An 8,707-nucleotide genomic window follows, 5' to 3' on the forward strand; every position below is an offset into this window, starting at 1 on the left:
GACTTGTGTAGCAACACAAGCTCACTTTAAAGGTCCTGGCCACCCAGATCATTCTTCCTGTCTTTTTCCTTCCCTCTGTCTCTCAGTCTCTCTGTCTCTCTGTCTCTGTCTCTCTCTCTCTCATGTCCTCACTCTAAGATGGTCTTTCTCTCTCCCCCTCCCCCAATAAACCTCCCACGTTAGATCTCTTGCATAGTGCGGTCCCTCTGCAGGCCACCTCAGCAGAGCCCTGCCAAAGGTGCCATTTTCATTGCATTATCCTAATTCAGAGTCCATGAGCTGAGGGCCACACCTGCCAACAGTTAATGTATAAAGTCTCTAGGATCTTGGGGTGGGATGGGTGGTGAGGGGGTTAGGTCTCATTTATCAAATTCTCTTGAAACATACACATAGCCAAGTGTTTGCCCTTCTCCTCCACAATGTGTCTCTTCCTTTCTTTCTGTCTATCCATCTCTCTCTCTCTCTCTCTCTCTCTCTCTCTCTCTCTCTCTCTCTCTCACACACACACACACACACACACACACACACACACACACACACACACACAATGTTAAGCACGAGAGACTAGCACAAGTATTTCCACACTGGCACTGCTTCTCACTTCTGCCCTATGACTGAGACTGGATCCCAGGGATGCACTCTTTCCCAAACATATGGTGCAAAAATAATGCTTGACAAACAGGTGTGACATTGCTTCTTCCCAAACTATGCATTCTGTAGACGATAGCTCTTGAGCCATATCCACCTTCTTGTTGGAAAGACACTTAAGCATCACCCAAGCCTGTCAAGTACCATTGTTTTGGACTGGGAGGAACAGCCAGGACTCACTGCCTCTGCAAACCTGCCCTAACTTTTGGGCTTTGAGGATATTTCTCAATAAGGCAGAATCAGTTCTCTGACAGACACAGCAAGCTGGTGATCAAGTGTTTCCAGCCTTCATCTCTCTACCATTCCCCCGAGAATATATACATGCCTGTTTGTTCTGCTTTTCGGAACTGACCAACCTTGCGAAATCCTTGTGCTATGGTTCCCAAGGCATGAGGTTTGGGTTCTCTTGATTACCCTATTGGCATTTGGTCTTGGCTTCATCTTTGAGCCAAAGGCTTGGGTGGTCTTTAAGAAACCTGAGAATTCATGAACAGAGGATCATCTCCCCAAAGTGACCTTTTGTGGAGGCTCAAACTGAAATCTGCCACCCCCACCGTTGCCTCATCTTCTTTGGGTTGAGGAAAGATGGAAGCATATGAGCTTGGGTAAGAAGCTGGAAGATTTCTGAAGTGAAGCAGATGAAAATGCTGACCCCCAAACAACTCCAAGTGAGCACCTCCAAAGCAAATGTCCTCTGTTAATAAATCAACCCATACATACCTACAAAAGGCCAGGTGTGCCTGGAGATAACTGTACTGAAAAGAAACCTGTAGATTATCCAATCGTTCATGTGATTACTTTTAAGAAACCTATTCTTATGCGACAACTTTTCAAAGTAGAGCCTTAAAATGCAAGGCTTCAAACATAATAGAGCCCACAGATCCGTTTGGTTTGGCTTTGCACAGTGTTTTAAAACCCAGGCTTCGCCTTCACATCCATGCTTCGGGGTTCTTTGTAAAGACCGAAAGATCAGGTGGACTTCGTACATTCGCTTTTTCCGGAGCCCTGCTCATTTTGTCTTCCGTGATGTCGTCGGCCTGACTCCTTTAGGAATTTGTGTTTCCTGCACGGTTAGGAAAGTATCTGTCTGCACAAACACACGTGATATAGGGAAGTGTCCAGCCCTCAGCTCCAGTGGCGGCATGTGCTTGTCTGTGATAGCCCAGTGATGTCATTTCAGCTCCAATGGTGGTGTGTGTTTGTCTGTGATAGCCCAGTGAAGTCATTTCAGCTCCAATGGTGGCGTGTGTTTGTCTGTGATAGCCCAGTGAAGTCATTTCAGCTCCAATGGTGGCATGTGCTTGTCTGTGATAGCCCAGTGATGTCATTTCGCACTCAGCTAGGGCTGACTTCACCAGGGATGCCACCTGATCCAAAGGTGGCCCATCCCACAGCTTGCCAGGGACTTCTGGCCTGGCAATAGAAAGTGAGCTGGGGTGGCACATTCCTTGCTCAGAATCTTGGAATTATAAAACGGAGCCACTGTTTCCAGCTAGGGGGGAGAAAACTGCAGAGGCTGCGAAACACAACTTAAGCACCTCGCAGCAAGCCAAATGCCTGCGTAAGCTCAGCTGTGGAGAAAGTCTATAGTGGCAGAAGCCTGAACACGTGTACCATGAGAAGAGTTCATCAGGGACTAGGCAGCCTTGTAAGGCTGGATCCCACTGTCAATCCTGACTCTGATAAAAAAATCAGTTGGACTTAGATTCGAATCCATTGATCTTTGTGAGTTAAGGGGAACCAGACCTTGAGCCTGTCCTACTTAAAGGTATAATGCTCTGTGTTTTCTTAAAGGAACTGCTCACATGATAGAAAATGTCGCGCGAGGATGAAGCATTTATTGCCATCTGTGTGTCCTCTCCCATGGTAGGGACCAAGAGGCACACAAAGGTGCCTAAAATGTTTATTATGTCGAAGGAGCTAAAAAGGCTTATGAAAGACATTTTACTAGTTACTCTATTCCTCCACTGTGCCCTTGGTACAGGAAAATAAAATGAACAAAAGCCTGAGAACCTTCTTATCGTGAAGACAGAAGACAGAAATCCACACATTACTGTAGCGTAAGAACACGAGATAAACAACACACGCCGCTCCAATTCTTAGACTTCTTGGAGAAAAAGGAGAAAAGCGAGTCTCTTTTCCCGGGACTGGGGTGCAGATGGAAATAATCCGGGGACCTAGCAAATGAGAAAGGACAAGAAGAGAGAGGCGTTTGCATAGAGCCACAGACAAAGGGACAACATTGATATGTGTGAAGGGGAAAAACAGGAAAACGGACAGACAGGAAGTGGATGCATAGCAGGATGGTGACGATAGTCCCCTCCACAAGGTTCTAGGCACACCTCTGGGGATCTCCATATCGCCTCCACCTCGAATGGGAGATGCCTCCTAAATAGTTTCTGCACCCCAATAAGCCTGGTCCCAACAGTGGGAAGGGTGAAGGCGGAGAGGGAAGCAGTCAACATGAATTTGGAATCTTCCTCTAGAAGCCTGCTTACAATGGGCTTCAGGACTTTTGTTTTTCTTCTCTGTTTTTAACCTAGGACTTAGGAGAGAGCAGCGAGAACCCCCCAGGTTTAAAAAAAAAATCTGTGGAGTCAGGACCCCCTCCAAAACTCAGCATGCGAGAGAGGGACTTCAAGTCTATCAGGTCCACAGGATTGATAGCTCGCGGTGGAGCGCTGTGGAAAAACACTGTTGATAAGGCAGTCTGGAGCCAGCCTGTGGAAGGCCTTGGATTTCAGGACAGAGGGTTTGGACGATGTCCTGGAGGCAGAAGGAGCCAGAGAAGGCTGGGGAAAAGGGTGGGCTTGATGAAAGAGTTCCTCTGTCACTCAAGAAATTCACTAGCACAGCTCATTCTTCTGCTCGGAGAACAATCACACAACTTAGCTTCAAACGTACCCCCAATTCAGAAACAACACCCCACATATACCAGCCCCTGCAAGGCTCCCACGGGGAGTTCACGAGTGCAGGCTCAGAGCGTAAGATATGTTTTACTTGGCATCCCGACACGTCTGTGCGAGATGCGTGTCCTCAAAGGAGGACGGGTTGATAAGATGAAACATTTCCTATAAGCTATTCTGACCATCTCACGCTGCTGTCCCCCCTTGGCCGGCCTCCCGCTCCACTGCTCCTAGATGGCCAAAGGAAAGTGGCTAGGAGCTAGATGGTTCTCTTCCGGAGTCGCACCTTGTAGTGCTACATGGTCTTAGAACAACAGTTTGACAGGAATCCAGCTACTGCTTTCCTTAGGTCTCTGGGTATCAAGGTGTTCCTAGGAGTCCGGCACGTGGGCACTTGGCGCGGAGCGTATGGCAAGGGTTCAACACGAGGAACAGCGTTTATGGTACTTCTGGCTTTGCTGGCAGCTTCCTTGTTTTTTCTCCTTCTTCCTCAAGGCCTCCTTCCTTCTATTCTCTCATTCCTCACCCCCATTTTCTTCTAGATTGTAAGCTCTATTCTTCTCTTCCTCTTTTTCCCTCCTTTTTACTTTCTATCCCCTTGTGCCTCTCTTTTTCTCTACAGGAACTGAGAAAGACAAGGGTGTGTGGGCGGCTATGGAGGCCCTCCAAGGAAAGTGTGAGGCTTTGGGCAAAATAGATCTCTCGTTTCTTCCAAACATAGGTCTAATCTGAACAGTCTCCAGGCTTAAGACTCCAATCCAACTTCAGTGGTTTCAGTCGGACTCCACGAGAAAGGAGCCCAGGAATGCCCTGCTTGCTGTTAGTCTGGTCTTAGGGAAAACGAGCTTTCTCTGATTCTCCTTGTCTCACAGAACGGGGCACCCATGATCTCTTTCCTCAAGTCAGCACAGCCCCCAGAGGCTCCTCTGAGCGAAATGCCTGGCTACAGAGAAGCAAGACTTCATTAAGGATCTGATTTATCCCCAAATGATCTATTGTTATGCATCAAACATGTTTTCCCTGCAAACCAGTTGGCAGGCAGCACAAAGATAAATTACTACAAGATGTAACCAGACAAGCCATTCAAAAGGAAAACGGTTCTCTGTGTGTGGAGCTCAGGAGAGCACATCTCTAAACATGTGTTGGGAAATCACTTTGGTGTAAGTTGGCTGGAGGAACGAGGAGGCTGCCCTCAACTACCAGCTTGCTGCGATATGGGACAGTTCTTTTGAGGTCATGGCCCATTGTCTCAGTGGTAGGAATAGAAAAACAAGTGTCTGTGTGTCTTCAAGGGGAAAGGAATACCAGGCCATTTCCATCGGCAAGAGCAATGCCGGCTAGACTCTTGTTTGTGGAAAGAATGGGTTACAGTGGTTTGACTTGCAGATAAGAACACTCAGTTGCTGTTTTGTTTCAAATGAGCAGTATGCCACGGTGGCATAGTGCTACCCTGTCTGATACGGAGGAAAGGCTACTGGATGCAGCATCATAGAGAAAGAAGATGAAGTCACTGCTCAACAAACATGCCATAGGCTAGCTCTATGATCTCAAGCACTTCTGAGATTCTGGCCCCATTTGCAAGATCAGGAGGGTAAGCATGAGCGACTTGCTTTGACAAGTCCATAAGAATTACGGCTTGTCTCGGAGAATTCTATCCTTTGCTGAGAGGAGATACCCCAAATGATAAAGGACTCGCCGAGTGCCCATGGCGATCTGGATTCAATCTCTAGAACCTGCATAAGCAAAGTCAGGCATGGTGGTACGTGCTTGTCATCCCAGTGCTGAGGATACGGAGATGGACAGAAATCTGCAACTCAAGGACCAACAATCCCATCTAGCAAACTCAAAGCCCAGTAACAGACAATGTCCAAAAGAAAATTAAAGATGAAGCCTGAGGAATGACATCGGCTTCACACTTAAGTGCACGCGTACGCACCCATTCACAAATAAAATGCACATGTGCAAACACGCATGCACAGTAATTACATATATGAAACATGCCATGTAATTTCTCTATGACAGTAGCCAGGCATGATGTGTCAAAATTAAATTAAAATAATGTCATTGGTTCCTCCATCCTCCAGACCCATTTTAAGTGCTCAGAAGCCACATGGGGCTGTGGCTACTGTGTTCGGCAGTGCGTTCAGCAGTGCGTTCGGCAGTACAGATAAAGATTATTTTCATTCTGTCCATAGTTCTACTGGACAAAACCATCCTAGAACCTGCCAGATGCAATGTAGACACTTTATACACGATTGCCTCCTCCTCTTTCTAAGTTCTCAAGCATATTTACACACGACCGTGAATTAAAGAATTGTTCACCTAGCAAAGCAGAAATGTTTCTTATTAGCCTGTTGGACGAAACCCTTTATTTGGGGAATCTAACCTGTGTCTACAAAGCATTGTGATGTCTGGAAAATTAGAGAGTAGAAAATAGATGACTCCTTGATCCTTAGTAAAATGTCACCAAGTGCACAAATATGGGAGACCTTGGCTGTGGTCATGGATGGATCTCAGCAACCATGACAGTCTAAGTGAAAATTGAATCGACAAAGGGAAGAGGGGAAAGAAGAAAAACCCTGGAAGAATAGTCACTAACCCTATTTTTTTTCTTTAAGTGTAACGAGTGGGATCTAAATGGAACTGTGCTAACGTGCTTATAAACCTTCTAATGTTTCATTTAATTGCCTGGGGAAAAAAAATCCCAGGGTAGACAAAATGTACCCCAAGAAATGTAGCTAAAGCTGAGAGGTGTTCTTGAGAGCGTGGCAGAGTTATTCCAAGCTTATTTTTCTCCTCCTCCTCTTCTTTTTAGTGACAATTATCCCCATTGTATACATGAAGAACTGAGTCAATGAGCGGTTAAGAAGTCACTAAAAGTCACAAACTGGGAAATAGTGGAGCCAAACCTTGGCCCTGGGTGGTCCAGCAAGAGTTCACATTTTCAGTCCCTGGCTCTGAGGTCTGTCGGAGTCAGTAAACTCTCTGTGGCTTCCTTGTGTACATTTCCAAAAATAATGGATTTTTAAATGATATTTAGGGTTTTCCTTTTACAGTGTTTCTGGGCATTGTAGGAAATAGTCCTAAGTATTACAGAAAGTCACATTCAGAGTAATGATAGGGGCCTGGCAAGATGGCTCTGTGGGTAAAGGCACTTGCCACCCGGGCTGACCGCAGCTTGAGTCTCAGAATCTACATTGAAGAAGAAGGAAAAGAACCAACTCCTTGTCCTCTGACCTCTACACACGTGGCATGGCATTTGCATGCACACACAGGTATTCACACATTTACACACACAATGGGTAGATAAATGATAGATAGATAGATAGATAGATAGATAGATAGATAGATAGATAATGAATTATTGAAATCACAATAGAAGCACTTCTTTTTTGATCAGGCATCTTACATGCTGTGTGATAAAAAGCGTTTGTGAATGAATGAAAATAGCCATCCCAGTTCAGACCATGGTGATGGGGAATCTCAGCCAATCACATTCTGCTTAAGGTGTGTCCCCCTGGGGCCACACAAAACAAATAAAAGATCGAAGTGCCTTGCCACTTCCTCTCTTTATGGTTCCCTGCTCACCTGGTGTTCCTGGGATCTCTGGTCGTGTAAGTGTTCCCCTTTTTCCCAATTATTAAAAGCTAAATCTTTTTGTATTGAGTTGGCCTGGTTAATTATCGATCGATCACGCCCCTTCACCATGGTTTCTTTGTGTTTGCATAGGAGTGCTATGTTTTAGAACTGGGATTGCTCCCTCCACCTCCACGGGCTCCATCTGCAGCACTGGTTCTAACAGAGGTGGTAGAGCTTTAAAGAGGTGGAGTCTAATGCGCGGTCTGAGCTCTTTGGAGAGAGGGGGCACGACCTCGGATGGTTAGAAATGCAAATGCAGGCCCCCTCCTCTTCTTCCGTGTCTCCACCACGTGATTGGTTTTCTATCTGTCCCTATAACGATGTATTGCCCGGCGCAATAAAAACAAGTTACCATGGACTGAAAAATCTTAAAACTGTGAGCACAAAGAAACCTTTCCTTTTTGTGAACTGTGTGACTCGGATGCTTTGTTAGAAGAAACAGAAAGCTGCCTGACCGGCTGTAGCACCATCTCTCTATGAAGCTTGAGTGAGTAAAGCCTTCAGTGGGGGAGCATTTCAGAAACTACAGCCTGTGAGCTGGCCAGCTGCTTGCTTGTGTAAATGAAATGTTATGGAATCCAACTGTGTCGAATCATTTATACGCTGCCAATGTATGTTTCTGTTCTGCAATGATAGAGCTGATAGAAAGCGGAACATATTTATTATCAGTTCCTTTAGAGAAATGTCTACGGATCCTTGACATAATGACAACGAGAGGGCAGAGTTTTGTTCCAACAATGCATTGTGACGTGTAATTATCACTTATAGTAGATGGAAAAGGTAGATCGGTAGATCTGCAATAAGATATTAATAAAATTAAACACCACTTAGTTTTACATGATCAAAAAACCAAGAGGCGTTTTATGGGTCAAATGTGAATATTTATAGGAGAGCGCTGTAGTGGTTCTGGAACTGAAAACCAGAGACAAGCTTTAACTAAGAACACGAAGTTATGCATAACCCCCCTCTCTCGTCTCTGATAATGCAATCACAAGCAATCAGCATTGGTTACTTTCTGGTTTGCAGGGGTTTCACTGCCCCTCCCTATGAATTTCTTGAGAAATTGTTAGCTGATTAGAAGACAACGGCTACATATTGATGCAAAGTAAGGAGCTATGTGCATAGCCTTCAGGAATCCATGCCTAGAGGAACAGCTAGACTGGGGAATCTGGGTTGGGTGCGGTCTCAAAGACCTGACAAACCAGCAATGACTCATGGAAGTCACAGAATGGCTAACTAACCAAAGTGTAAGTATAGGGGGCTGGAGAGATGGCTCTGTAGCTGAGAGCATTTATTAGACTTTCAAAGGACAGGAGTTTGGTTCCCAGCACTCGTGTTTGGCAACTTACAAACCACCTGTAACTCCAGCTCCAGGGGATCCCATGTCTTCCTAGGACACCTGTACTTGTATGCATGCGTCCCCACATGGACATGCCATATACACATCATCAAAAATAATTTTTTTTAAAAAAAAATCTTATTCTTTTATGGTGAGGGAGAATTGTCTGTATTCT

This window comes from Myodes glareolus, chromosome 26, assembly GCF_982192425.1.
Source record: "Myodes glareolus chromosome 26, mMyoGla1.1, whole genome shotgun sequence".
In the NCBI taxonomy this organism is placed as follows: Eukaryota; Metazoa; Chordata; class Mammalia; order Rodentia; family Cricetidae; genus Myodes; species Myodes glareolus.